General features: G+C 37.9%; 1 protein-coding gene and 3 long non-coding RNA genes across 25 annotated transcripts in view; 1 reads left to right on the forward strand and 3 right to left on the reverse strand.

Moving 5' to 3' along the window:
• The window catches only part of LOC147870962 (low-density lipoprotein receptor-related protein 8-like), a 39,188-nt gene that overhangs the window by 10,850 nt on the left and 570 nt on the right, over nt 1-27,768 (forward strand). For 4 of the 22 annotated variants that reach the window (XR_015532999.1, XR_015532998.1, XR_015533000.1 and 1 more), the window contains 12 exons: nt 1,217-1,429; nt 2,763-3,017; nt 6,113-6,325; nt 7,659-7,913; nt 11,009-11,221; nt 12,554-12,808; nt 13,240-13,522; nt 15,932-16,144; nt 17,477-21,068; nt 24,494-26,555; nt 26,826-26,928; nt 27,007-27,206. The gene's annotated coding sequence lies outside the window, so the exon portion shown is untranslated. Of the gene's footprint in view, nt 1-1,216; nt 1,430-2,762; nt 3,018-6,112; nt 6,326-7,658; nt 7,914-8,316; nt 8,642-11,008; nt 11,222-12,553; nt 12,809-13,239; nt 13,523-15,931; nt 16,145-17,476; nt 21,069-21,935; nt 22,080-24,493; nt 26,556-26,825; nt 26,929-27,006; nt 27,207-27,768 lie in introns of those variants that run through there. The other 18 variants (XM_087341622.1, XM_087341624.1, XM_087341605.1 and 15 more) reach the window with 15 other exon arrangements.
• On the reverse strand, nt 534-3,962 carry LOC147870963 (uncharacterized). Its single transcript, XR_015533010.1, has 3 exons — nt 3,796-3,962; nt 2,095-2,223; nt 534-547 (listed from the first exon to the last, which is right to left on the reverse strand). It is a non-coding gene; the product is annotated as an uncharacterized LOC147870963 (long non-coding RNA).
• On the reverse strand, nt 5,430-8,858 carry LOC147870964 (uncharacterized). The gene is made up of 3 exons (XR_015533011.1): nt 8,692-8,858; nt 6,991-7,119; nt 5,430-5,443 (listed from the first exon to the last, which is right to left on the reverse strand). It is a non-coding gene; the product is annotated as an uncharacterized LOC147870964 (long non-coding RNA).
• On the reverse strand, nt 14,977-18,567 carry LOC147870965 (uncharacterized). Its single transcript, XR_015533009.1, has 3 exons — nt 18,482-18,567; nt 16,810-16,938; nt 14,977-15,237 (listed from the first exon to the last, which is right to left on the reverse strand). It is a non-coding gene; the product is annotated as an uncharacterized LOC147870965 (long non-coding RNA).

Below are 27,768 nucleotides of genomic sequence, written 5' to 3' on the forward strand. Positions count from 1 at the left end.
TGTATTGGGTAGATGCAGGACTTGATGTGATTATGGTCTCTGAATTAACTGGAGAAAAGAAACGTACACTCATACACACCGAGCTGGATCGACCTCATGACATCGTTGTGGGCCCTCAAACTGACTTGATCGGTGATTTCTACCACATAGATTAATTAGTTAATGATTCACTGTAAAGTGTGAAACTCTAGTGAAGGCAACAGAATCTCACGCTTCTTTATAACATTCTTGAAGACTGACTTTACAGCATCACTGTTGCATAAGTTCATTAAATGCTAAACACTGAACCATCTGTTCAGGTTGTTTCCAAAAGATGCTGGACTTCTAATTGCATATATTTACCAAATTATGTGACAAACATAATCACGTTTCATGTTCCTGAACACAGCAGCCTCGAGAGTGAAAGTCAAATGAAAACAATTTTGGTACGTGCACCGTCAGTTTATAAAACTGCAGTTGTCTTTGGTACTGTTGCATTACGCCAACCGAAGCTTGTTCATCGGTGCCGATAGCAGCTTCAGATCTTGAGTTGTGTTGCGGATTATTCCTGTAAACAGTATTATAAGAAGAAATTGCATGGGTTGAGTTTTGAAGAGTACACTGGCCAGTACCAGCCATAAGAAAAACGTGCAGGAAACTGATTATTCAGAAATTGGTCATGGAAATGTTGATTGAAAAAAGTAGGATTTCAGAGTCTCATGGCAGTGAGCATGAAGATGGCTGTCTTCTGGGTTGTAGTACCGTGTAGTCTGGTAGATGCTGACTGATGTACCAGACTACACAGTGCTACATCCCAGAAGACAGTCATCTTAATATGTCATGATGAGAACCTCAAATCCTTTATATTGATAATTGTCTTAATTTGTCGAGAAAGACTATGAACAACGTGCAATATTTTCTGGTGTTTTGGATGCCTTTGTGTTTGTGTGTACACACACAAATCTTCTTGATAATGGTCCCAGGCGTTTCAATCTAAGCAACCAGCTTGTTTATAGCAGGTCTATTTGGAGTTTCCTTGCATTTTTCTCTTCACTACTGAAGTTGAACGACTCTAGCAGGCTGGGAAAACCCTTTCACTACAACACACAATATCTTGTTCAAGACTGCAACTTTATTTGTTCATTTTTTAGTGGTCTGTTGTCTTCAGGATTTTCAGCTTACAGTGGCAGGATATGTGCCAACTATGAATACAGAATTTTTCTGTTATTTCTCATAGGCTTATGTTCTGGTGTGAACGGTCGTATTGATTCAGCTTATATGGATGGAACTGGGCGTCATTCACTTGTGGATACAATGGAACAGTGGCCAACTGGACCTGCAGTAGACTACCCAGCTAGAAGACTATATTGGACTGATCCCTAAGCATGTACTATAGAAAGTGTAGATCTCGGTGGACAAGATCGTCACGTCATCAGAAGATACCCACATAGTAAGTCTTGAGTATCGTGACAGGATTCCAAAGGATCTAATTTATGTAGGATTTGTGATTTTTATGGTAGCGAGTGTGAATATGGCTGTCTTCTGGGTTGTTGCGCCGTGTTGTCTGGTAGAAGGTTTCCGACGTTTCAGAGGTCCTTGTTGCCTCCATCATTATGGTGATCGCGTCAACCAGGCTACATGGCGCGTGAACCCAGAAGACAGCCATCTTCAATCAAATTAATGGCTTAATTTACTTTACGTTAAATAGTATTAAAAATATATTAAAATTAGCCGTCAATCACAATATAAAATAATTAAAAGATTAAAATATCATTTTACGTTCCTTATCGAGTACTCGATTTACATGTGGAACATTTACGACATGTTTCAACTATATATAGCCATCATCAGGTGTTATGTTATAAACTTTTCAACTGAATTACTGATTTTTACTGATTTTTAATGAATTACTGATTTATAACATAACACCTGATGATGGCTATATATAGTCGAAACATGTCGTATATGTTCCACATGTAAATCGAGTACTCGATAAGGAACGTAAAATGATATTTTAATCTTTTAATTATTTTATATTGTGATTGACGGCTAATTTTAATATATTTTTAATACTATTTAAATAAATCACAATATGACGCATCTACAATATCTTACTTTACGTTGTTTATTGCGACAGATCTGTAGTTCCTTGGAGCTGCTTTCGATTGTTTTTTAAGTTTCTTGCTTTTGGCCATTAGTGTGAAACTAATCTGCACATTTCGCTCTGGATTTGTCGTTTTACATCTATAGAGTTCAAAAAGATAAGTGTGAGCAAATTAAGATATATGAATGATTCTTCTTTAAAGACTCAGAAAGCAAGCTGGTACATTACTTTCTATTCAAAATGTTACTTCAGTGAATGTAATACTATTCTCCATAGCATAAATATACTTCTTAATTCTTACTTGTGTAGCACTCATCCTAATCCAGAGGGTATGGAGTTCAGTACCCTGGGGACCTGACATGGCCGGTAGCCTGAGAAGAATTCATTATACTTAGTTGCCATGAAAGTTTTACATCATACAAACTTATATTTGTATTTCTTGATGGAGAAAGCTTTATCACATAAGTATTTAAAGGTATTGTACGTATTTTGAACCGAATTATATTGTTTTTTCCTTTATCTTTTGTCTGTTTTATTTATTCTCTTTTTATAGGGGGCAGGGAGACATAAGTCTGAAGAAATTTTCGTCATTTCTGTTTATGTGCCTGCTACACTTAGTTAAGGATCACATACGAATCTGTGTAGAATCTTTGCAAGCTACATGGTCATTTGTTTGCAGGTCGACAGTCTGGCCACTGTGGTACTGATCAATTCAAGTGTGCTGACAAGAACTGCGTTAGCAGCAAATTCCGCTGTGATGGATCTAATGACTCTGGAGATGGTTCTGATGAAGAAGACTGCATTCTACCACCATGTTATTTTGGAACCTGTTCAGAGAGCTGTGTAGAAAAGAAGGGAGGAAACTTTTCTTGCCACTGCGCTCCAGGTTTCATAGGGGAAGGAACATCGAGGAACAGGACTTGTTTTGCGAGAGGTAACATTTAGTTCAATATCAGGTCTTCAAGACCTCATTTCTGTCGAGACAAACGCAGAAATATTTTAGGGCTGAGGGGCATCATGATTTGTCTAATAGATTGCTGATGACAGCCTCTGTGCTGTCTTAACTTATCCACTTGTTGTTGGACTGTATTTTTTTTGTCATAAATATTTTTATTCATCAGATATAACTTTATTAAAAAAATCTTCTTTTCCATCCTATCTAAATACAAGTTAACTAAAATATGTGAAACTAACATTTTACTTGTAGTTCTGTATGGGTGTATAACTTGGTTTCTAACTCTACCAGAGGAGGATATGTACATGTAAAAAGATTTTGATTTTCTGCAGGTAATTCTGATGTATACGTACATGTAATTTTTCATTGTTTCCAAATGTAGGCAAATGAAGACTGACACATCTTACGTCAAATTCATGTTTAATGTTTGCACTTTCCGGGGAAAAACCTGTCCACTTCATTGTTGCTGCTGAAATGGATCTAAGAGACCTTGTGAAAACTCTCTAATCCATGCCCTTAGCAAATCATTTAATGACCGTGGTCAAAAAGTGGAGTCAGTGGATATATTATGGGATCTAACAAAGCCAAGTACATTCTGGTCTGACCACCACGGCAAGATGATCAGGAGGTCTTATTTCTATGATCTGTCCTCAACATCGAATCAAACCCAGTCGCGGAGAGTGCAGCGAGATGACGTGATCATTGTGGTAGGCGATCAGCAAGTGTTTTAAGGATCTGATACTTTTCTGAAACTTACATGAAATTTAAACAGATGTGAAACTTTGTAGCCTGAAATTTGAATGGTACGCTGTAGCATGCTCATCCATGTCTCACATTTTTCAGCAACAATGGTCCAAGTGGTCATTGTTATGGCTATTGCTGCTATGCCTACAGACATTGTTGTTTTTACTTTTGTTTATTTTATTATTGTTGTTGGAGGTGGTTTTGGTGTCTGTAATCTTATCGAAACGCAGACTTTTGTCATGGTACCATTCTTCTATTGGGTTTAGTTCACGAACTACAGAAACCATCTTTATTGGGACTTGAATCCAGAAGCTATCCCGACTGTAGGTTTTCATTATTTTCTGAAGTTTCTCCAGCGTTAGAATTCCGAAATTGACAGCCTTGTAATTTTGTTTTACATTGCAAAGATATATCTTTGAGAGACTTTTTCCTCTGCCTTCCCTATATTACACAACTGTATCTCAATATAATGAAGGTAATTATAAAAATATCATCTCCCAACAAACTTTAAAGAAGTTAAAGTTTCTCGTAAATCTAAGCACCACGCAATGAAGATGTGGGAGTTGAGAAGTAATCTAATATTTTGGCACCAGGTCACTAAATGTGGTGAGTGGTTAGCTTGAGCCATTCTGCAGGTGGTTGCAAACAGGAAAGGCCTTGCTTCACTTGGGAGGATAGCCTGTAGCCAGTTACATAACCAATTTATCGTTCTTGGTTTTTTATGCCTATGTACAAGTTAATTGGTTATCACATTAATGACGTTAGTTTGCATATTTATTACAACTACAATTTTATTGAAACAGGCATTTCTTGAATACATGACAGCAACATTTTATAGTGACAGAAATGTAACTAAGTCCAACTTTCTTAGGTTTTGGAAAATCTGAGCAGAGGGCTCCGAATTTCTCATTGTGTCGCTCATTCTGAATTTTTGTCTCGAATATGTTTCAACAATCCAAGCAGTGGGAATTCATTTACCTGCAAATGGTATAGAATGTTTTGAATCCGTCCGTCTCTTGATCAGCCATTTCAGAAGTGAATGTATATGTTTATTTTCAAGCATCAAACTTGGTAGACCCACAGGGGCTTGCTTTGAACTGGGTGGGCATGCGTGTGTATTGGGTAGATGCAGGACTTGATGTGATTATGGTCTCTGAATTAACTGGAGAAAAGAAACGTACACTCATACACACCGAGCTGGATCGACCTCATGACATCGTTGTGGGCCCTCAAACTGACTTGATCGGTGATTTCTACCACATAGATTAATTAGTTAATGATTCACTGTAAAGTGTGAAACTCTAGTGAAGGCAACAGAATCTCACGCTTCTTTATAACATTCTTGAAGACTGACTTTACAGCATCACTGTTGCATAAGTTCATTAAATGCTAAACACTGAACCATCTGTTCAGGTTGTTTCCAAAAGATGCTGGACTTCTAATTGCATATATTTACCAAATTATGTGACAAACATAATCACGTTTCATGTTCCTGAACACAGCAGCCTCGAGAGTGAAAGTCAAATGAAAACAATTTTGGTACGTGCACCGTCAGTTTATAAAACTGCAGTTGTCTTTGGTACTGTTGCATTACGCCAACCGAAGCTTGTTCATCGGTGCCGATAGCAGCTTCAGATCTTGAGTTGTGTTGCGGATTATTCCTGTAAACAGTATTATAAGAAGAAATTGCATGGGTTGAGTTTTGAAGAGTACACTGGCCAGTACCAGCCATAAGAAAAACGTGCAGGAAACTGATTATTCAGAAATTGGTCATGGAAATGTTGATTGAAAAAAGTAGGATTTCAGAGTCTCATGGCAGTGAGCATGAAGATGGCTGTCTTCTGGGTTGTAGTACCGTGTAGTCTGGTAGATGCTGACTGATGTACCAGACTACACAGTGCTACATCCCAGAAGACAGTCATCTTAATATGTCATGATGAGAACCTCAAATCCTTTATATTGATAATTGTCTTAATTTGTCGAGAAAGACTATGAACAACGTGCAATATTTTCTGGTGTTTTGGATGCCTTTGTGTTTGTGTGTACACACACAAATCTTCTTGATAATGGTCCCAGGCGTTTCAATCTAAGCAACCAGCTTGTTTATAGCAGGTCTATTTGGAGTTTCCTTGCATTTTTCTCTTCACTACTGAAGTTGAACGACTCTAGCAGGCTGGGAAAACCCTTTCACTACAACACACAATATCTTGTTCAAGACTGCAACTTTATTTGTTCATTTTTTAGTGGTCTGTTGTCTTCAGGATTTTCAGCTTACAGTGGCAGGATATGTGCCAACTATGAATACAGAATTTTTCTGTTATTTCTCATAGGCTTATGTTCTGGTGTGAACGGTCGTATTGATTCAGCTTATATGGATGGAACTGGGCGTCATTCACTTGTGGATACAATGGAACAGTGGCCAACTGGACCTGCAGTAGACTACCCAGCTAGAAGACTATATTGGACTGATCCCTAAGCATGTACTATAGAAAGTGTAGATCTCGGTGGACAAGATCGTCACGTCATCAGAAGATACCCACATAGTAAGTCTTGAGTATCGTGACAGGATTCCAAAGGATCTAATTTATGTAGGATTTGTGATTTTTATGGTAGCGAGTGTGAATATGGCTGTCTTCTGGGTTGTTGCGCCGTGTTGTCTGGTAGAAGGTTTCCGACGTTTCAGAGGTCCTTGTTGCCTCCATCATTATGGTGATCGCGTCAACCAGGCTACATGGCGCGTGAACCCAGAAGACAGCCATCTTCAATCAAATTAATGGCTTAATTTACTTTACGTTAAATAGTATTAAAAATATATTAAAATTAGCCGTCAATCACAATATAAAATAATTAAAAGATTAAAATATCATTTTACGTTCCTTATCGAGTACTCGATTTACATGTGGAACATTTACGACATGTTTCAACTATATATAGCCATCATCAGGTGTTATGTTATAAACTTTTCAACTGAATTACTGATTTTTACTGATTTTTAATGAATTACTGATTTATAACATAACACCTGATGATGGCTATATATAGTCGAAACATGTCGTATATGTTCCACATGTAAATCGAGTACTCGATAAGGAACGTAAAATGATATTTTAATCTTTTAATTATTTTATATTGTGATTGACGGCTAATTTTAATATATTTTTAATACTATTTAAATAAATCACAATATGACGCATCTACAATATCTTACTTTACGTTGTTTATTGCGACAGATCTGTAGTTCCTTGGAGCTGCTTTCGATTGTTTTTTAAGTTTCTTGCTTTTGGCCATTAGTGTGAAACTAATCTGCACATTTCGCTCTGGATTTGTCGTTTTACATCTATAGAGTTCAAAAAGATAAGTGTGAGCAAATTAAGATATATGAATGATTCTTCTTTAAAGACTCAGAAAGCAAGCTGGTACATTACTTTCTATTCAAAATGTTACTTCAGTGAATGTAATACTATTCTCCATAGCATAAATATACTTCTTAATTCTTACTTGTGTAGCACTCATCCTAATCCAGAGGGTATGGAGTTCAGTACCCTGGGGACCTGACATGGCCGGTAGCCTGAGAAGAATTCATTATACTTAGTTGCCATGAAAGTTTTACATCATACAAACTTATATTTGTATTTCTTGATGGAGAAAGCTTTATCACATAAGTATTTAAAGGTATTGTACGTATTTTGAACCGAATTATATTGTTTTTTCCTTTATCTTTTGTCTGTTTTATTTATTCTCTTTTTATAGGGGGCAGGGAGACATAAGTCTGAAGAAATTTTCGTCATTTCTGTTTATGTGCCTGCTACACTTAGTTAAGGATCACATACGAATCTGTGTAGAATCTTTGCAAGCTACATGGTCATTTGTTTGCAGGTCGACAGTCTGGCCACTGTGGTACTGATCAATTCAAGTGTGCTGACAAGAACTGCGTTAGCAGCAAATTCCGCTGTGATGGATCTAATGACTCTGGAGATGGTTCTGATGAAGAAGACTGCATTCTACCACCATGTTATTTTGGAACCTGTTCAGAGAGCTGTGTAGAAAAGAAGGGAGGAAACTTTTCTTGCCACTGCGCTCCAGGTTTCATAGGGGAAGGAACATCGAGGAACAGGACTTGTTTTGCGAGAGGTAACATTTAGTTCAATATCAGGTCTTCAAGACCTCATTTCTGTCGAGACAAACGCAGAAATATTTTAGGGCTGAGGGGCATCATGATTTGTCTAATAGATTGCTGATGACAGCCTCTGTGCTGTCTTAACTTATCCACTTGTTGTTGGACTGTATTTTTTTTGTCATAAATATTTTTATTCATCAGATATAACTTTATTAAAAAAATCTTCTTTTCCATCCTATCTAAATACAAGTTAACTAAAATATGTGAAACTAACATTTTACTTGTAGTTCTGTATGGGTGTATAACTTGGTTTCTAACTCTACCAGAGGAGGATATGTACATGTAAAAAGATTTTGATTTTCTGCAGGTAATTCTGATGTATACGTACATGTAATTTTTCATTGTTTCCAAATGTAGGCAAATGAAGACTGACACATCTTACGTCAAATTCATGTTTAATGTTTGCACTTTCCGGGGAAAAACCTGTCCACTTCATTGTTGCTGCTGAAATGGATCTAAGAGACCTTGTGAAAACTCTCTAATCCATGCCCTTAGCAAATCATTTAATGACCGTGGTCAAAAAGTGGAGTCAGTGGATATATTATGGGATCTAACAAAGCCAAGTACATTCTGGTCTGACCACCACGGCAAGATGATCAGGAGGTCTTATTTCTATGATCTGTCCTCAACATCGAATCAAACCCAGTCGCGGAGAGTGCAGCGAGATGACGTGATCATTGTGGTAGGCGATCAGCAAGTGTTTTAAGGATCTGATACTTTTCTGAAACTTACATGAAATTTAAACAGATGTGAAACTTTGTAGCCTGAAATTTGAATGGTACGCTGTAGCATGCTCATCCATGTCTCACATTTTTCAGCAACAATGGTCCAAGTGGTCATTGTTATGGCTATTGCTGCTATGCCTACAGACATTGTTGTTTTTACTTTTGTTTATTTTATTATTGTTGTTGGAGGTGGTTTTGGTGTCTGTAATCTTATCGAAACGCAGACTTTTGTCATGGTACCATTCTTCTATTGGGTTTAGTTCACGAACTACAGAAACCATCTTTATTGGGACTTGAATCCAGAAGCTATCCCGACTGTAGGTTTTCATTATTTTCTGAAGTTTCTCCAGCGTTAGAATTCCGAAATTGACAGCCTTGTAATTTTGTTTTACATTGCAAAGATATATCTTTGAGAGACTTTTTCCTCTGCCTTCCCTATATTACACAACTGTATCTCAATATAATGAAGGTAATTATAAAAATATCATCTCCCAACAAACTTTAAAGAAGTTAAAGTTTCTCGTAAATCTAAGCACCACGCAATGAAGATGTGGGAGTTGAGAAGTAATCTAATATTTTGGCACCAGGTCACTAAATGTGGTGAGTGGTTAGCTTGAGCCATTCTGCAGGTGGTTGCAAACAGGAAAGGCCTTGCTTCACTTGGGAGGATAGCCTGTAGCCAGTTACATAACCAATTTATCGTTCTTGGTTTTTTATGCCTATGTACAAGTTAATTGGTTATCACATTAATGACGTTAGTTTGCATATTTATTACAACTACAATTTTATTGAAACAGGCATTTCTTGAATACATGACAGCAACATTTTATAGTGACAGAAATGTAACTAAGTCCAACTTTCTTAGGTTTTGGAAAATCTGAGCAGAGGGCTCCGAATTTCTCATTGTGTCGCTCATTCTGAATTTTTGTCTCGAATATGTTTCAACAATCCAAGCAGTGGGAATTCATTTACCTGCAAATGGTATAGAATGTTTTGAATCCGTCCGTCTCTTGATCAGCCATTTCAGAAGTGAATGTATATGTTTATTTTCAAGCATCAAACTTGGTAGACCCACAGGGGCTTGCTTTGAACTGGGTGGGCATGCGTGTGTATTGGGTAGATGCAGGACTTGATGTGATTATGGTCTCTGAATTAACTGGAGAAAAGAAACGTACACTCATACACACCGAGCTGGATCGACCTCATGACATCGTTGTGGGCCCTCAAACTGACTTGATCGGTGATTTCTACCACATAGATTAATTAGTTAATGATTCACTGTAAAGTGTGAAACTCTAGTGAAGGCAACAGAATCTCACGCTTCTTTATAACATTCTTGAAGACTGACTTTACAGCATCACTGTTGCATAAGTTCATTAAATGCTAAACACTGAACCATCTGTTCAGGTTGTTTCCAAAAGATGCTGGACTTCTAATTGCATATATTTACCAAATTATGTGACAAACATAATCACGTTTCATGTTCCTGAACACAGCAGCCTCGAGAGTGAAAGTCAAATGAAAACAATTTTGGTACGTGCACCGTCAGTTTATAAAACTGCAGTTGTCTTTGGTACTGTTGCATTACGCCAACCGAAGCTTGTTCATCGGTGCCGATAGCAGCTTCAGATCTTGAGTTGTGTTGCGGATTATTCCTGTAAACAGTATTATAAGAAGAAATTGCATGGGTTGAGTTTTGAAGAGTACACTGGCCAGTACCAGCCATAAGAAAAACGTGCAGGAAACTGATTATTCAGAAATTGGTCATGGAAATGTTGATTGAAAAAAGTAGGATTTCAGAGTCTCATGGCAGTGAGCATGAAGATGGCTGTCTTCTGGGTTGTAGTACCGTGTAGTCTGGTAGATGCTGACTGATGTACCAGACTACACAGTGCTACATCCCAGAAGACAGTCATCTTAATATGTCATGATGAGAACCTCAAATCCTTTATATTGATAATTGTCTTAATTTGTCGAGAAAGACTATGAACAACGTGCAATATTTTCTGGTGTTTTGGATGCCTTTGTGTTTGTGTGTACACACACAAATCTTCTTGATAATGGTCCCAGGCGTTTCAATCTAAGCAACCAGCTTGTTTATAGCAGGTCTATTTGGAGTTTCCTTGCATTTTTCTCTTCACTACTGAAGTTGAACGACTCTAGCAGGCTGGGAAAACCCTTTCACTACAACACACAATATCTTGTTCAAGACTGCAACTTTATTTGTTCATTTTTTAGTGGTCTGTTGTCTTCAGGATTTTCAGCTTACAGTGGCAGGATATGTGCCAACTATGAATACAGAATTTTTCTGTTATTTCTCATAGGCTTATGTTCCGGTGTGAACGGTCGTATTGATTCAGCGTATATGGATGGAACTGGGCGTCATTCACTTGTGGATACAATGGAACAGTGGCCAACTGGACCTGCAGTAGACTACCCAGCTAGAAGACTATATTGGACCGATCCCTAAGCATGTACTATAGAAAGTGTAGATCTCGGTGGACAAGATCGTCACGTCATCAGAAGATTCCCACATAGTAAGTCTTGAGTATCGTGACAGGATTCCAAAGGATCTAATTTATGTAGGATTTGTGATTTTTATGGTAGCGAGTGTGAATATGGCTGTCTTCTGGGTTGTTGCGCCGTGTTGTCTGGTAGAAGGTTTCCGACGTTTCAGAGGTCCTTGTTGCCTCCATCATTATGGTGATCGCGTCAACCAGGCTACATGGCGCGTGAACCCAGAAGACAGCCATCTTCAATCAAATTAATGGCTTAATTTACTTTACGTTAAATAGTATTAAAAATATATTAAAATTAGCCGTCAATCACAATATAAAATAATTAAAAGATTAAAATATCATTTTACGTTCCTTATCGAGTACTCGATTTACATGTGGAACATTTACGACATGTTTCAACTATATATAGCCATCATCAGGTGTTATGTTATAAACTTTTCAACTGAATTACTGATTTTTACTGATTTTTAATGAATTACTGATTTATAACATAACACCTGATGATGGCTATATATAGTCGAAACATGTCGTATATATTCCACATGTAAATCGAGTACTCGATAAGGAACGTAAAATGATATTTTAATCTTTTAATTATTTTATATTGTGATTGACGGCTAATTTTAATATATTTTTAATACTATTTAAATAAATCACAATATGACGCATCTACAATATCTTACTTTACGTTGTTTATTGCGACAGATCTGTAGTTCCTTGGAGCTGCTTTCGGTTGTTTTTTAAGTTTCTTGCTTTTGGCCATTAGTGTGAAACTAATCTGCACATTTCGCTCTGGATTTGTCGTTTTACATCTATAGAGTTCAAAAACATAAGTGTGAGCAAACTAAGATATATGAATGATTCTTCTTTAAAGACTCAGAAAGCAAGCTGGTACATTACTTTCTATTCAGAATGTTACTTCAGTGAATGTAATACTATTCTCCATAGCATAAATATACTTCTTAATTCTTACTTGTGTAGCACTCATCCTAATCCAGAGGGTATGGAGTTCAGTACCCTGGGGACCTGACATGGCCGGTAGCCTGAGAAGAATTCATTATACTTAGTTGCCATGAAAGTTTTACATCATACAAACTTATATTTGTATTTCTTGATGGAGAAAGCTTTATCACATAAGTATTTAAAGGTATTGTACGTATTTTGAACCGAATTATATTGTTTTTTCCTTTATCTTTTGTCTGTTTTATTTATTCTCTTTTTATAGGGAGCAGGGAGACATAAGTTTGAAGAAATTTTCGTCATTTCTGTTTATGTGCCTGCTACACTTAGTAAGGATCACATACGAATCTGTGTAGAATCTTTGCAAGCTACATGGTCATTTGTTTGCAGGTCGACAGTATGGCCACTGTGGTACTGATCAGTTCAAGTGTGCTGACAAGAACTGCGTTAGCAGCAAATTCCGCTGTGATGGATCTAATGACTCTGGAGGTGGTTCTGATGAAGAAGACTGCATTCTACCACCATGTTATTTTGGAACCTGTTCAGAGAGCTGTGTAGAAAAGAAGGGAGGAAACTTTTCTTGCCACTGGGCTCCAGGTTTCGTAGGGGAAGGAACATCGAGAAACAGGACTTGTTTTGCGAGAGGTAACATTTAGTTCAATATCAGGTCTTCAAGACCTCATTTCTGTCGAGACAAACGCAGAAATATTTTAGGGCTGAGGGGCATCATGATTTGTCTAATTGATTGCTGATGACAGCCTCTGTGCTGTCTTAACTTATCCACTTTTATTTTTATTCATCAGATATAACTTTATTAAAAAATCTTCTTTTCCATCCTATCTAAATACAAGTTAACTAAAATATGTGAAACTAACATTTTACTTGTAGTTCTGTATGGGTGTAAAACTTGGTTTCTAAGTCTACCAGAGGAGGATATGTACATGTAAAAAGATTTTGATTTTCTGCAGGTAATTCTGATGTATACGTACATGTAATTTTTCATTCTTTCCAAATGTAGGCAAATGAAGACTGACACATCTTACATCAAATTCATGTTTAATGTTTGCGCTTTCCAGGAAAACCTGCCCACTTCATTGTTGCTGCTGAAATGGATCTAAGAGACTTGAATACGTACAAACCTGGTGAAAACTCTCTAATCCATGCCCTTAGCAAATCATTTAATGACCGTGGTCAAAAAGTGGAGTCAGTGGATATATTATGGGATCTAACAAAGCCAAACTACATTCTGGTCTGACCACCACGGCAAGATGATCAGGAGGTCTTATTTCTATGATTTGTCCTCAACATCGAATCAAACCCCAGTCGCGGAGAGTGCAGCGAGATGACTTGATCATTGTGGTAGGCGATTAGCAAGTGTTTTAAGGATCTGATACTTTTCTGAAACTTACATGAAATTTAAACAGATGTGAAACTTTGTAGCCTGAAATTTGAATGGTACGCTGTAGCATGCTCATCCATGTCTCACATTTTTCAGCAACAATGGTCCAAGTGGTCATTGTTATGGCTATTGCTGCTATGCCTACAGACATTGTTGTTTTTACTTTTGTTTATTTTATTATTGTTGTTGGAGGTGGTTTTGGTGTCTGTAATCTTATCGAAACGCAGACTTTTGTCATGGTACCATTCTTCTATTTCGTTTAGTTCACGAGCTACAGAAACCATCTTTATTTGGGACTTGAATCCAGAAGCTATCCCGACTGTAGGTTTTCATTATTTTCTGAAGTTTCTCCAGGGTTAGAATTCCGAAATTGACAGCCTTGTAATTTTGTTTTACATTGCAAAGATATATCTTTGAGAGACTTTTTCCTCTGCCTTCCCTATATTACACAACTGTATCTCAATATAATGAAGGTAATTATAAAAATATCATCTCCCAACAAACTTTAAAGAAGTTAAAGTTTCTCGTAAATCTAAGCACCATGCAATGAAGATGTGGGAGTTGAGAAGTAATCTAATATTTTGGCACCAGGTCACTAAATGTGGTGAGTGGTTAGCTTAAGCCATTCTGCAGGTGGTTGCAAACAGGAAAGGCCTTGCCTCACTTGGGAGGATAGCCTGTAGCCAGTCACATAACTAATTTATCGTTCTTGGTTTTTTATGCCTGTGTACAAGTTAATTGGTTATCACATTAATGACGTTAGTTTGCATATTTATTACAACTACATTTTATTGAAACAGGCATTTCTTGAATACATGACACCAACATTTTATAGTGACAGAAATGTAACTAAGTCCAACTTTCTTAGGTTTTGAAAAATCTGAGCAGTATGTTGTCTGCACAGAGGGCTCCGAATTTCTCATCGTGTCGCTCATTCTGAATTTTTGTCTCGAATATGTTTCAACAATCCAAGCAGTGGGAATTCATTTACCTGCAAATGGTATAGAATGTTTTGAATCCGTCCGTCTCTCGATCAGCCATTTCAGAAGTGAATGTATATGTTTATTTTCAGGCATCGAACTTGGTAGACCCACAGGGGCTTTGCTTTGAACTGGGTGGGCATGCGTGTGTATTGGGTAGATGCAGGACTTGATGTGATTATGGTCTCTGAATTAACTGGAGATAAGAAACGTACACTCGTACACACCGAGCTGGATCGACCTCATGACATCGTTGTGGGCCCTCAAACTGACTTGATCGGTGATTTCTACCACATAGATTAATTAGTTAATGATTCACTGTAAAGTGTGAAACTCTAGTGAAGGCAACAGAATCTCACGCTTCTTTATAACATTCTTGAAGACTGACTTTACAGCATCACTGTTGCATAAGTTCATTAAATGCTAAACACTGAACCATTTGTTAAGGTTGTTTCCAAAAGATGCTGGACTTCTAATTGCATATATTTACCAAATTATGTGACAAACATAATCACGTTTCATGTTCCTGAACACAGCAGCCTCGAGAGTGCAAGTCAAATGAAAACAATTTTGGTACGTGCACCGTCAGTTTATAAAACTGCAGTTGTCTTTGGTACTGTTGCATTACGCCAACCGAAGCTTGTTCATTGGTGCTGATAGCGGCTTCAGATCTTGAGTTGTGTTGCGGATTATTCCTGTAAACAGTATTATAAGAAGAAATTGCATATGGGTTGAGTTTTGAAGAGTACACTGGCCAGTACCAGCCATAAGAAAAACGTGCAGGAAACTGATTATTCAGAAATTGGTCATGGAAATGTTGATTGAAAAAAGTAGGATTTCAGAGTCTCATGGCAGTGAGCATGAAGATGGCTGTCTTCTGGGTTGTACCGTGTAGTCTGGTAGATGCTGACTGATATACCAGACTACACAGTGCTACATCCCAGAAGACAGTCATCTTAATATGTCATGATGAGAACCTCAAATCCTTTATATTGATAATTGTCTTAATTTGTCGAGAAAGACTATGAACAACGTGCAATATTTTCTGGTGTTTTGGATGCCTTTGTGTTTGTGTGTACACACACAAATCTTCTTGATAATGGTCCCAGTCGTTTCAATCTAAGCAACCAGCTTGTTTATAGCAGGTCTATTTGGAGTTTCCATGCATTTTTCTCTTCACTACTGAAGTTGAACGACTCTAGCAGGCTGGGAAAACCCTTTCACTACAACACACAATATCTTGTTCAAGACTGCAACTTATTTGTTCATTTTTTAGTGGTCTGTTATCTTCAGGATTTTCAGCTTGGTCCCGTTTCACCCTACAGTCATTATACAGTGGCAGGATATGTGCCAACTATGAATACAGAATTTTTCTGTTATTTCTCATAGGCTTATGTTCCGGTGTGAATGGTCGTATTGATTCAGCGTATATGGATGGAACTGGGCGTCATTCACTTGTGGATACAATGGAACAGTGGCCAACTGGACCTGCAGTAGACTACCCAGCTAGAAGACTATATTGGACCGATCCCTAAGCATGTACTATAGAAAGTGTAGATCTCGGTGGACGAGATCGTCACGTCATCAGAAGATTCCCACATAGTAAGTCTTGAGTATCGTGACAGGATTCCAAAGGATCTAATTTATGTAGGATTTGTGATTTTTATGGTAGTGAGTGTGAATATGGCTGTCTTCTGGGTTGTTGTGCCGTGTTGTCTGGTAGAAGGTTTCCGACGTTTCAGAGGTCCTTGTTGCCTCCATCATTATGGTGATCGCGTCAACCAGACTACATGGCGCATCAACCCAGAAGACAGCCATCTTCAATCAAATCAATGGCTTAATTTACTTTACGTTAAATAGTATTAAAAATATATTAAAATTAGCCGTCAATCACAATATAAAATTATTAAAAGATTAAAATATCATTTTACGTTCCTTATCGAGTACTCGATTTACATGTGGAACATATACGACATGTTTCGACTATATATAGCCATCATCAGGTGTTAAGTTATGAACTGTTCAACTGAATTACTGATTTTTACTGATTTTTAATGATTTACTGATTTATAACATAACACCTGATGATGGCTATATATAGTCGAAACATGTCGTATATGTTCCACATGTAAATCGAGTACTCGATAAGGAACGTAAAATGATATTTTAATCTTTTAATTATTTTATATTGTGATTGACGGCTAATTTTAATATATTTTTAATACTATTTAAATAAATCACAATATGACGCATCTACAATATCTTACTTTACGTTGTTTATTGCGACAGATCTGTAGTTCCTTGGAGCTGCTTTCGATTGTTTTTTAAGTTTCTTGCTTTTGGCCATTAGTGTGAAACTAATCTGCACATTTCGCTCTGGATTTGTCGTTTTACATCTATAGAGTTCAAAAACATAAGTGTGAGCAAACTAAGATATATGAATGATTCTTCTTTAAAGACTCAGAAAGCAAGCTGGTACATTACTTTCTATTCAGAATGTTACTTCAGTGAATGTAATACTATTCTCCATAGCATAAATATACTTCTTAATTCTTACTTGTGTAGCACTCATCCTAATCCAGAGGGTATGGAGTTCAGTACCCTGGGGACCTGACATGGCCGGTAGCCTGAGAAGAATTCATTATACTTAGTTGCCATGAAAGTTTTACATCATACAAACTTATATTTGTATTTCTTGATGGAGAAAGCTTTATCACATAAGTATTTAAAGGTATTGTACGTATTTTGAACCGAATTGTATTGTTTCTTCCTTTATCTTTTGTCTGTTTTATTTATTCTCTTTTTATAGGGGGCAGGGAGACATAAGTTTGAAGAAATTTTCGTCATTTCTGTTTATGTGCCTGCTACACTTAGTAAGGATCACATACGAATTTGTGTAGAATCTTTGCAAGCTACATGGTCGTTTGTTTGCAGGTCGACAGTCTGGCCACTGTGGTACTGATCAATTCAAGTGTGCGTTAGCAGCAAATTCCGCTGTGATGGATCTAATGACTCTGGAGATGGTTCTGATGAAGAAGACTGCATTCTACCACCATGTTATTTTGGAACCTGTTCACAGAGCTGTGTAGAAAAGAAGGGAGGAAACTTTTCTTGCCACTGCGCTCCAGGTTTCGTAGGGGAAGGAACATCGAGGAACAGGACTTGTTTTGCGAGAGGTAACATTTAGTTCAATATCAGGTCTTCAAGACCTCATTTCTGTCGAGACAAACGCAGAAATATTTAGGGCTGAGGGGCATCATGATTTGTCTAATAGATTGCTGATGACAGCCTCTGTGCTGTCTTAACTTATCCACTTTTATTTTTATTCATCAGATATAACTTTATTAAAAAATCTTCTTTTCCATCCTATCTAAATACAAGTTAACTAAAATATGTGAAACTAACATTTTACTTGTAGTTCTGTATGGGTGTAAAACTTGGTTTCTAACTCTACCAGAGGAGGATATGTACATGTAAAAAAGATTTTGATTTTCTGCAGGTAATTCTGATGTATACGTACATGTAATTTTTCATTCTTTCCAAATGTAGGCAAATGAAGACTGACACATCTTACGTCAAATTCATGTTTAATGTTTGCGCTTTCCAGGAAAACCTGCCCACTTCATTGTTGCTGGTGAAATGGATCTAAGAGACTTGAATACGTACAAACCTGGTGAAAACTCTCTAATCTATGCCCTTAGCAAATCATTTAATGACCGTGGTCAAAAAGTGGAGTCAGTGGATATATTATGGGATCTAACAAAGCCAACTACAATCTGGTCTGACCACCACGGCAAGATGAACAGGAGGTCTTATTTCTATGATTTGTCCTCAACATCGAATCAAACCCCAGTCGCGGAGAGTGCAGCGAGATGACTTGATCATTGTGGTAGGCGATTAGCAAGTGTTTTAAGGATCTGATACTTTTCTGAAACTTACATGAAATTTAAACAGATGTGAAACTTTGTAGCCTGAAATTTGAATGGTACGCTGTAGCATGCTCATCCATGTCTCACATTTTTCAGCAACAATGGTCCAAGTGGTCATTGTTATGGCTATTGCTGCTATGCCTACAGACATTGTTGTTTTTACTTTTGTTTATTTTATTATTGTTGTTGGAGGTGGTTTTGGTGTCTGTAATCTTATCGAAACGCAGACTTTTGTCATGGTACCATTCTTCTATTGGGTTTAGTTCACGAGCTACAGAAACCATCTTTATTGGGACTTGAATCCAGAAGCTATCCCGACTGTAGGTTTTCATTATTTTCTGAAGTTTCTCCAGGGTTAGAATTCCGAAATTGACAGCCTTGTAATTTTGTTTTACATTGCAAAGATATATCTTTGAGAGACTTTTTCCTCTGCCTTCCCTATATTACACAACTGTATCTCAATATAATGAAGGTAATTATAAAAATATCATCTCCCAACAAACTTTAAAGAAGTTAAAGTTTCTCGTAAATCTAAGCACCACGCAATGAAGATGTGGGAGTTGAGAAGTAATCTAATATTTTGGCACCAGGTCACTAAATGTGGTGAGTGGTTAGCTTAAGCCATTCTGCAGGTGGTTGCAAACAGGAAAGGCCTTGCCTCACTTGGGAGGATAGCCAGTAGCCAGTCACATAACCAATTTATAGTTCTTGGTTTTTTATGCCCATGTACAAGTTAATTGGTTATCACATTGATGACGTTAGTTTGCATATTTATTACAACTACATTTTATTGAAACAGGCATTTCTTGAATACATGACACCAACATTTTATAGTGACAGAAATGTAACTAAGTCCAACTTTCTTAGGTTTTGAAAAATCTGAGCAGTATGTTGTCTGCACAGAGGGCTCCGAATTTCTCATCGTGTCGCTCATTCTGAATTTTTGTCTCGAATATGTTTCAACAATCCAAGCAGTGGGAATTCATTTACCTGCAAATGGTATAGAATGTTTTGAATCCGTCCGTCTCTCGATCAGCCATTTCAGAAGTGAATGTATATGTTTATTTTCAGGCATCGAACTTGGTAGACCCACAGGGGCTTTGCTTTGAACTGGGTGGGCATGCGTGTGTATTGGGTAGATGCAGGACTTGATGTGATTATGGTCTCTGAATTAACTGGAGATAAGAAACGTACACTCGTACACACCGAGCTGGATCGACCTCATGACATCGTTGTGGGCCCTCAAACTGACTTGATCGGTGATTTCTACCACATAGATTAATTAGTTAATGATTCACTGTAAAGTGTGAAACTCTAGTGAAGGCAGCAGAATCTCACGCTTCTTTATAACATTCTTGAAGACTGACTTTACAGCATTACTGTTGCATAAGTTCATTAAATGCTAAACACTGAACCATTTGTTAAGGTTGTTTCCAAAAGATGCTGGACTTCTAATTGCATATATTTACCAAATTATGTGACAAACATAATCACGTTTCATGTTCCTGAACACAGCAGCCTCGAGAGTGGAAAGTCAAATGAAAACAATTTTGGTACGTGCACCGTCAGTTTATAAAACTGCAGTTGTCTTTGGTACTGTTGCATTACGCCAACCAAAGCTTGTTCATTGGTGCTGATAGCGGCTTCAGATCTTGAGTTGTGTTGCGGATTATTCCTGTAAACAGTATTATAAGAAGAAATTGCATGGGTTGAGTTTTGAAGAGTACACTGGCCAGTACCAGCCATAAGAAAAACGTGCAGGAAACTGATTATTCAGAAATTGGTCATGGAAATGTTGCTTGAAAGAAGTAGGATTTCAGAGTCTCATGGCAGTGAGCATGAAGATGGCTGTCTTCTGGGTTGTAGTACCGTGTAGTCTGGTAGATGCTGACTGATATACCAGACTACACAGTGCTACATCCCAGAAGACAGTCATCTTAATATGTCATGATGAGAACCTCAAATCCTTTATATTGATAATTGTTTTAATTTGTCGAGAAAGACTATGGACAACGTGCGATATTTTCTGGTGTTTTGGATGCCTTTGTGTTTGTGTGTGTACACACAAATCTTCTTGATAATGGTCCCAGTCATTTCAATCTAAGCAACCAGCTTGTTTATAGCAGGTCTATTTGGAGTTTCCTTGCATTCTTGCACATAATTTCTTCTCTTCACTACTGAAGTTGAACGACTCTAGCAGGCTGGGAAAACCCTTTCACTACAACACACAATATCTTGTTCAAGACTGCAACTTATTTGTTCATTTTTTAGTGGTCTGTTATCTTCAGGATTTTCAGCTTGGTCCCCTTTCACCCTACAGTCATTATACAGTGGCAGGATATGTGCCAACTATGAATACAGAATTTTTCTGTTATTTATCATAGGCTTATGTTCTGGTGTGAACGGTCGTATTGATTCAGCGTATATGGATGGAACTGGGCGTCATTCACTTGTGGATACAATGGAACAGTGGCCAACTGGACCTGCAGTAGACTACCCAGCTAGAAGACTATATTGGACTGATCCCTAAGCATGTACTATAGAAAGTGTAGATCTCAGTGGACAAGATCGTCACGTCATCAGAAGATACCCACATAGTAAGTCTGAGTATCGTGACAGGATTCCAAAGGATCTAATTTATGTAGGATTTGTGATTTTTATGGTAGTGAGTGTGAATATGGCTGTCTTCTGGGTTGTTGCGCCGTGTTGTCTGGTAGAAGGTTTCCGACGTTTCAGAGGTCCTTGTTGCCTCCATCATTATGGTGATCGCGTCAACCAGACTACATGGCGCATCAACCCAGAAGACAGCCATCTTCAATCAAATCAATGGCTTAATTTACTTTACGTTATTTATTGCGACAGATTTGTAGTTCCTTGGAGCTGCTTTCGATTGTTTTAAGTTTCTTGCTTTTGGCCATTAGTGTGAGCAAACTAAGATATATTTATTAAGTTATGAATGATTCTTCTTTAAAGACTCAGAAAGCAAGCTGGTACATTACTTTCTATTCAAAATGTTACTTCAGTGAATGTAATACTATTCTCCATAGCATAAATATACTTCTTAATTCTTACTTGTGTAGCACTCATCATGTCTGACATCAGAAAAATGTAAATTCTTTTTACTTTTACAGAGGAGAAACCTTACAAAGTGGAAGTGTTTGAATACAACCTGTATGTTAGCACATACCAGACAAACATCATCTCTAAACTGAACAAGTTTAGACGTGGTGATCTGACATACCTTTACACAGGGACTGAATAGAGCATCAGACATCCTTATTGTTTGAGAAAACAAACGAATGAACACTAAGTTTCTAAGCACAGTCTCTACCTGGGAGATAAATAGATTGATTTTCTCCCACAAGGCTCATGATTTAGGATGACAGTTCAGCACACAAATTCTACTATAAGAAATAGTGTGGAGATATTTTGTTTCATATATTGCTCTTCGCCACGATTTGCAGAATGGTTCTGGGGCCACCCAGTCTTATCTACGGTGGATATTGGTATCTCTCTCCCCAAGATGTAAAGCAACTACAGTGTGAAGCTACAATCCTCCAGCCGGTGCTATACGTCTACAATGCATGGGGCTAATCCTAGAGCCTAAAGTACGCTCTCATGGAATGAATTGTAGTCACAGACACAACTTATCCTTTATTTCCTACATTTAGCATTTTACATATCTTTCTAATTACCAAAGAGTTGAATTTTTTTAAAATACAAGTTGCAGTCATTAATTAAATTACTTTCTCTCGAAACTTTTTATTATGTTTCTTTTATATACAGGCTTGCCTCATTTTATTGCGCTTCACAGATATTGCGTTGTTTTTACAAATTGGAGGTTTGTGGCAACCCTGCGTCGAGCAAGTCTATCGGCGCCATTTTTCCAACAGCATGTGCTCACTTCGTGTGTCTGTGTCACATTTATTAAAATAAATATAAATTAGTATTGGATGTTTGGCATTGTAGCAGCATTTCACGCGATTTCAATTGTGACCCGGAGAGAGTTCATAGTGCCAACAAGATTTGTTATATATTAAAGGTTAGCAGGGGTATAGAGAAATAAGGTTTGAACTGAACTGAAATGTAGGTAGGGCAGACATGACATGTCTTCAAGGTGTTCTGCAAAGCAGTGTCTGTGAAGTGTCCCTAAGGGGGACTAACGCAGCCAGTTCTGCCATGATTTGAATATTTCCCTCAACCCAACAAGGAAAAATGGCTAACTGTGCAGTGTCTGTAGCATCTGTACTTTCATCCATGGAAACAGAATTAACAACACAATTTAAGCACTTGGACATTAAGGCACAAAACATATTTCTGAATAACTTTTCTATTTCCCGTGCTTTTATATCTTTTAATAAAATGACGTTTGAGATTGTTTGCTTCAAACTGGACAAGTAATGTCAGCAGTGCACTGAAGGCATGCCTTCATATGTGAAGCCCCTATATAAAAGATGTATGTGTCTATTTGCTATGTTTACTTTGTCTTTGGAAGTTAATAGTACAAGGAAATGATGATGTTACATGGGCCACCATCATGCAAGTACTGTGATGTAGCCACTGTTATTACCAATCACAAAATTCGCTGTGCATTTCATGTAGCCAATAAGTCAACAGTTGTATTCGGCTAAGTATTTAATCTTGGTTGTAACCAGTTTTATCATACAGACTGATAAAAACCAGAAGATCACAAAAATGCATATGGGTTGTACAAAACACATCAGGGGGGCTGTGGGTTGATAACCTCTGGTTTAAATGCTGTATTCCTATATTTGAAATGGACAGCCATTTTTTAAAAAAATATGCTTTAATTTGCTATACCTGTAACTGGTTCTTGCAGGTGCAAAACTTTTTGAACATATTATATAGCATTTATAATTGGATAGGATTTTTGGATGTCTGTTAAACCAGACAAATGATTGTAAATCATAACAAAAATTGGTGCCTGATGACATATACATAGAGTATGCTTAATATTCTAATCAGAATCTGAAATTAATTAATACTGACAGATGTCATCATTCATACTGGTGCTATAATGTAAGTCGTGACTGCTTCCTCTCAACAACCGTTTATAATTGTCTCGTCATGTACTACTGTTGTAAATAGCGTTCCACAAAGACTGAATGTTGTTTAAACTTACAGTGAGTAATCCATGTTATCGATCCCTGTGCCACAATTCAACTCTTTGTCCGCTGGGATCGAGCCGGAGCCACACAGAGCTAGGCTATTCTTGCGTGTGCCCAGATGGTTTCGTGAAAACCATTGCTAGGTTTTGAATTTGCAACAGCCACCCTGCAGTTACCTTACTGCTCAAGATATATAGTTTGTTCAGTAGTACAGTATTTTAATACCTTGTATTTAATAGGATAAAGAATATTTTTATTTTGTGTTTAACATAAAATACCACCATGTGAGATGAAAGGTTTTCACAACAGTGAGAACGATGTTTTCTGGTTTTGATACTGTGTAGAATCGGAATTTTGCTGTATTTTATTTCATTCAATTGTTATTATAGGACTTTGAATCACTATAAAATGGTATTAATTTTGTATTATATGAAAATACTACGAAACTATTATTGCAATTAATGGAGTTAACACATATCATTGAATTTTCATTAAATTTTTGTTTAAAACTGTGTACTACTACTACTACTTATTAAATATTTTTCATGAAATTTACAGTTTCAAAATGTAATGTTCAGTAATACAGCAGTACCTACTAGTTATCAGTTTATTGTTGTATTATTAGTGGTACTTAAAATGGAATAGGTCCTGGCAATTGAAACAATATGCACAGTGCATTGTTATTGGTTACAGCAAGAGGCAACTGAAAGTGTGTCAATTCTGTAGGATTACGCACTTAGCTAATGAGAAGACTTGGAGTCAGAGTTAATGAATTCAGTCATTAAACACCATATTTACTACTGAGATTCCCTTTACTGAGATTGTAACAAAGTGAAAATATATTCTAGTACCGTATGTATACTGTAATTAGTATGTGATTTCTCTTTTGTCAGGTTGTGTGCGAACCAACTGTGAGACCTCTGAAGGTGTGTGACTTAGACTGCCATAAAGGAAGACTTGGACACTCAGGAAGAAGGAACAGAAATACCTGGAGAGTTTTGAAATGTGGTGTTGGAGAAGAATAGAGAAGATCAGGTGGACGGATCGAGTGACCAACGAAGAAGTATTGAGGAGAGTCAACGAGCAAAGAAACATTCTGCAGGCGATTACACGAAGGAAAGCTAACTGGCTGGGACATATTATGAGAAGGAATGGGTTACTGAGTGATATCACCGAAGGCCAGGTTGAAGGAAAGCGAGGACTGGGAAGAAGACTGATACAGCTAACCGACGATCTGAAACAAGGAAAGAAGATGACGTTCCAGGAATTAAAACGAGAAGCCGAGAATAGGGAAAACTGGAGAGCTCTTTTTGGGCAGAGCAATGGACCTGTCGTAAGACAGAACACTAAATAATAATAATAAAGGAATGTGTAAGATTGTGCACGTTGTTCGTACGTGTAAATGACAGTCATTGTACAGTGGTGACAGGTGTCAGCGCTACCGCTGTTCACAGTATTGTAAAAACAAAGACCTGTGCTCTGCAGACATTTTGGTCACTTTATCAAGTGACTCTTCACCTCCACTTGAGGTAATTTACACTTGAGCTTTATCACATAATCAAACATGTAGGATGCTCTTGTCTGATCATTCTCATAGTTCATGTTCCAAACCATTTGATTTCCTAGAAGTGAAGTGTTTGGCTTTTGAACGAGTTTCATTGTAGCCTGAATTGGTTCATTGTAATCGATGGCTTACTGCAGAGACAGTAGATACAGGAAGAAGATTATGTTTCTTTTTAAGGTTCATAAATTTATTTGAAAAGTGTTTTTAATGTATTCTGTATTTAATTGAATACAATGTAAAACGTGTGCTTCATAATCGCTTATTTTTCTGATCAGTTTTCAATACCAAGTACCTGATTTTATATTAAAAGAATGTTATCAAGACCAGCTGTTAGAGACAATCTTGAGCCAGTTCTGCATCTATAAATCCTATACTGCTACTACTACTAAATGTCACTGTATAGTAGGATGGGTTTGTATCACAGGTTTTCCTTGGTCTTATGATTCAAATTCTGGGTTAGTATGTAAGACTTGAGGTTCTCACAGCGGTGAGTATGAAGATTTCCGTCTTCTGGGTTGTTGCGCTGTGTAGTCTGGTCGATGTTAACCAACGTTTCAGAGGTCATACTGCCTCCGTCATCAGGGCGATGAATATGCCAATAGGGTGTGAGGAGTTGGATTTTATAGGCAGGGAAGTGAAAGGTGTAGCCTGCCCCGAGCCAATGGGAGCAGGTATGGGAGTGGACCAATGGTAGCACGTGGGCGAGAGTGGGAGAGGGAGAGAAAGTAGAGAGAGAAAGGTGAGTTTTGTTGTATGGATAAAGGCCCTGAAAGGGGCCGAGTTAGTGGTCCGGTTGGTTCTGGCGGCGCACTCTTGCTCGTTCTCGGAGTCCTCGGAGTGTGTGGATCAGAGGCTTCCAGGACCGGCTCAGGTGAAGTCCATCTTCCCTGTTAAAGTTATCAGGATGAAGTTTGATCTCGATGGCTTCCCTGATTAACCAATCCATGTAGCCGGTTTTTGAGGAGAGGATAGAAGTGTCCTCTAGCTGTATCTTGTGTTCCAAGTTGAAGCGGTGTTCAGCAACCGCAGATTTCTCGGGCTGCCCGAGCCGGATGTGGCGTTCGTGCTCCTTGATCCTGGCCTCAACGGAACGGCCTGTCTGGCCGATGTAGACTTTTCCGCACTCGCAGGGAACTCTGTATACGCCAGGCGTCTTCAGTCCTAGGTCGTCCTTTACCGGCCGGAGAAAACTGGGAATTTTCTTTGGCGGAAGACCAACAGACTTGATGTCGTGCCTGGCCAGCAACCTGCTTATGCGGTTGAAGGTCGTCCCGACGTAGGGCAGGAAGGCAACCGAGGCTGGTTTTCCAGTAGGCGGTGGCAGCCTCGCAGGCGGATTGAGAGCTTTCTGAATCTGACGGTTGCTGTATCCGTTTTTCCTGAAGGTGGTGGTGAGTGCCTCCAGTTCACTCTGTAGGCGTTTGTGATTGGAAGTAGGTGTAACATATACTTTTACAGATTTGTCGGTTTAATTACAACTAGTCATCTGATACGTAAGAGTAGTGATATTTCGTGTCTGTTAAATGTAATGCAAATGACACTTGTTAATCATAATTGCAATTAGATTTAGGGCTGTAGATACAGTTTTAATTTGAATCATCGTACTAGAGGAAACAATGTTCTTGCCACTGATCTAGGCATTGTAATGTGTTTGTTGACAGCTCTTCGCCAAGTAACAATATTCCCCTCATGCGCATTGTGCAGTCAGCAAAGCACACCGAGGGACGAGGATCGAAGGTACACCTTACCAACAAGGACCGCATGGTGAGTTGAATGTTGAATTGAATATGGGACGTACTGAATGAAGTTGAAGAGAATTAGAATAAATGTCTCGTGTTGCAGCGCAAGAGTCACTACTGTCGCCTGGACACCGAGTCAGTGACTCTATTTCAGAGTGACACAGGCTCCAAATACTTCAAGGAAATTCCACTTGCTGAGATCCTGTCAGTTGGTACTGCTCAAAGTCTTGATGGAGGTGGCTGAAGTTGAATCATTGTGTAGAAGGACAGGAGTGGAAAGGTTTGCTTCAGTGGAGTTCCCAGGTTTGAAATGTGATTTTATGCACTTCATTGATGTTCATTTAATACAGATACAGATCTATTGTTACATTATTTATTGCCCCTACAGATAACACAGGAAGGATTTATTCTTTTGCATCATTAAATGTCCAGCACTTTGAAATTATTAAAATAAAAGTTGTATACATGCTGTATATAATGTAATGTAATTTGACAGTTCTTTTTATGATCTGTTTTGGACAAATTTATTTTAGTTTCATCGTATTGTTGTAATAGATACCTTCCATATATGCGCTCAATTTGTTCTTTGTTTTTTTTTCTATGCAGAAGAACTATAAAAATGCTTATGTTGGCTTTACCAAGTCTGTCCATGGGCAATACTTTGAGAATTGTAAACAATGCTTAACCAAATGATTTCCATGTTTCTTATTCCACATTCTAGGAAAATATAAGAAAAGTCAGCAGTCTCCATGTTGATAGGAATCAGACCGCTTCCTATATTAAACAGATAAATGAAGAAAGAGTACAAGTCACACATAGGAAAGCTGGACTGGAGGCAAGAAATGAACAACGCAGTTCCTTCCAC

The sequence above is a fragment of the Zootermopsis nevadensis genome, unplaced genomic scaffold (assembly GCF_977971745.1).
Source record: "Zootermopsis nevadensis isolate Lab colony 2312 unplaced genomic scaffold, Znev_1.0 Znev_ptg000082l, whole genome shotgun sequence".
In the NCBI taxonomy this organism is placed as follows: domain Eukaryota; kingdom Metazoa; phylum Arthropoda; class Insecta; order Blattodea; family Termopsidae; genus Zootermopsis; species Zootermopsis nevadensis.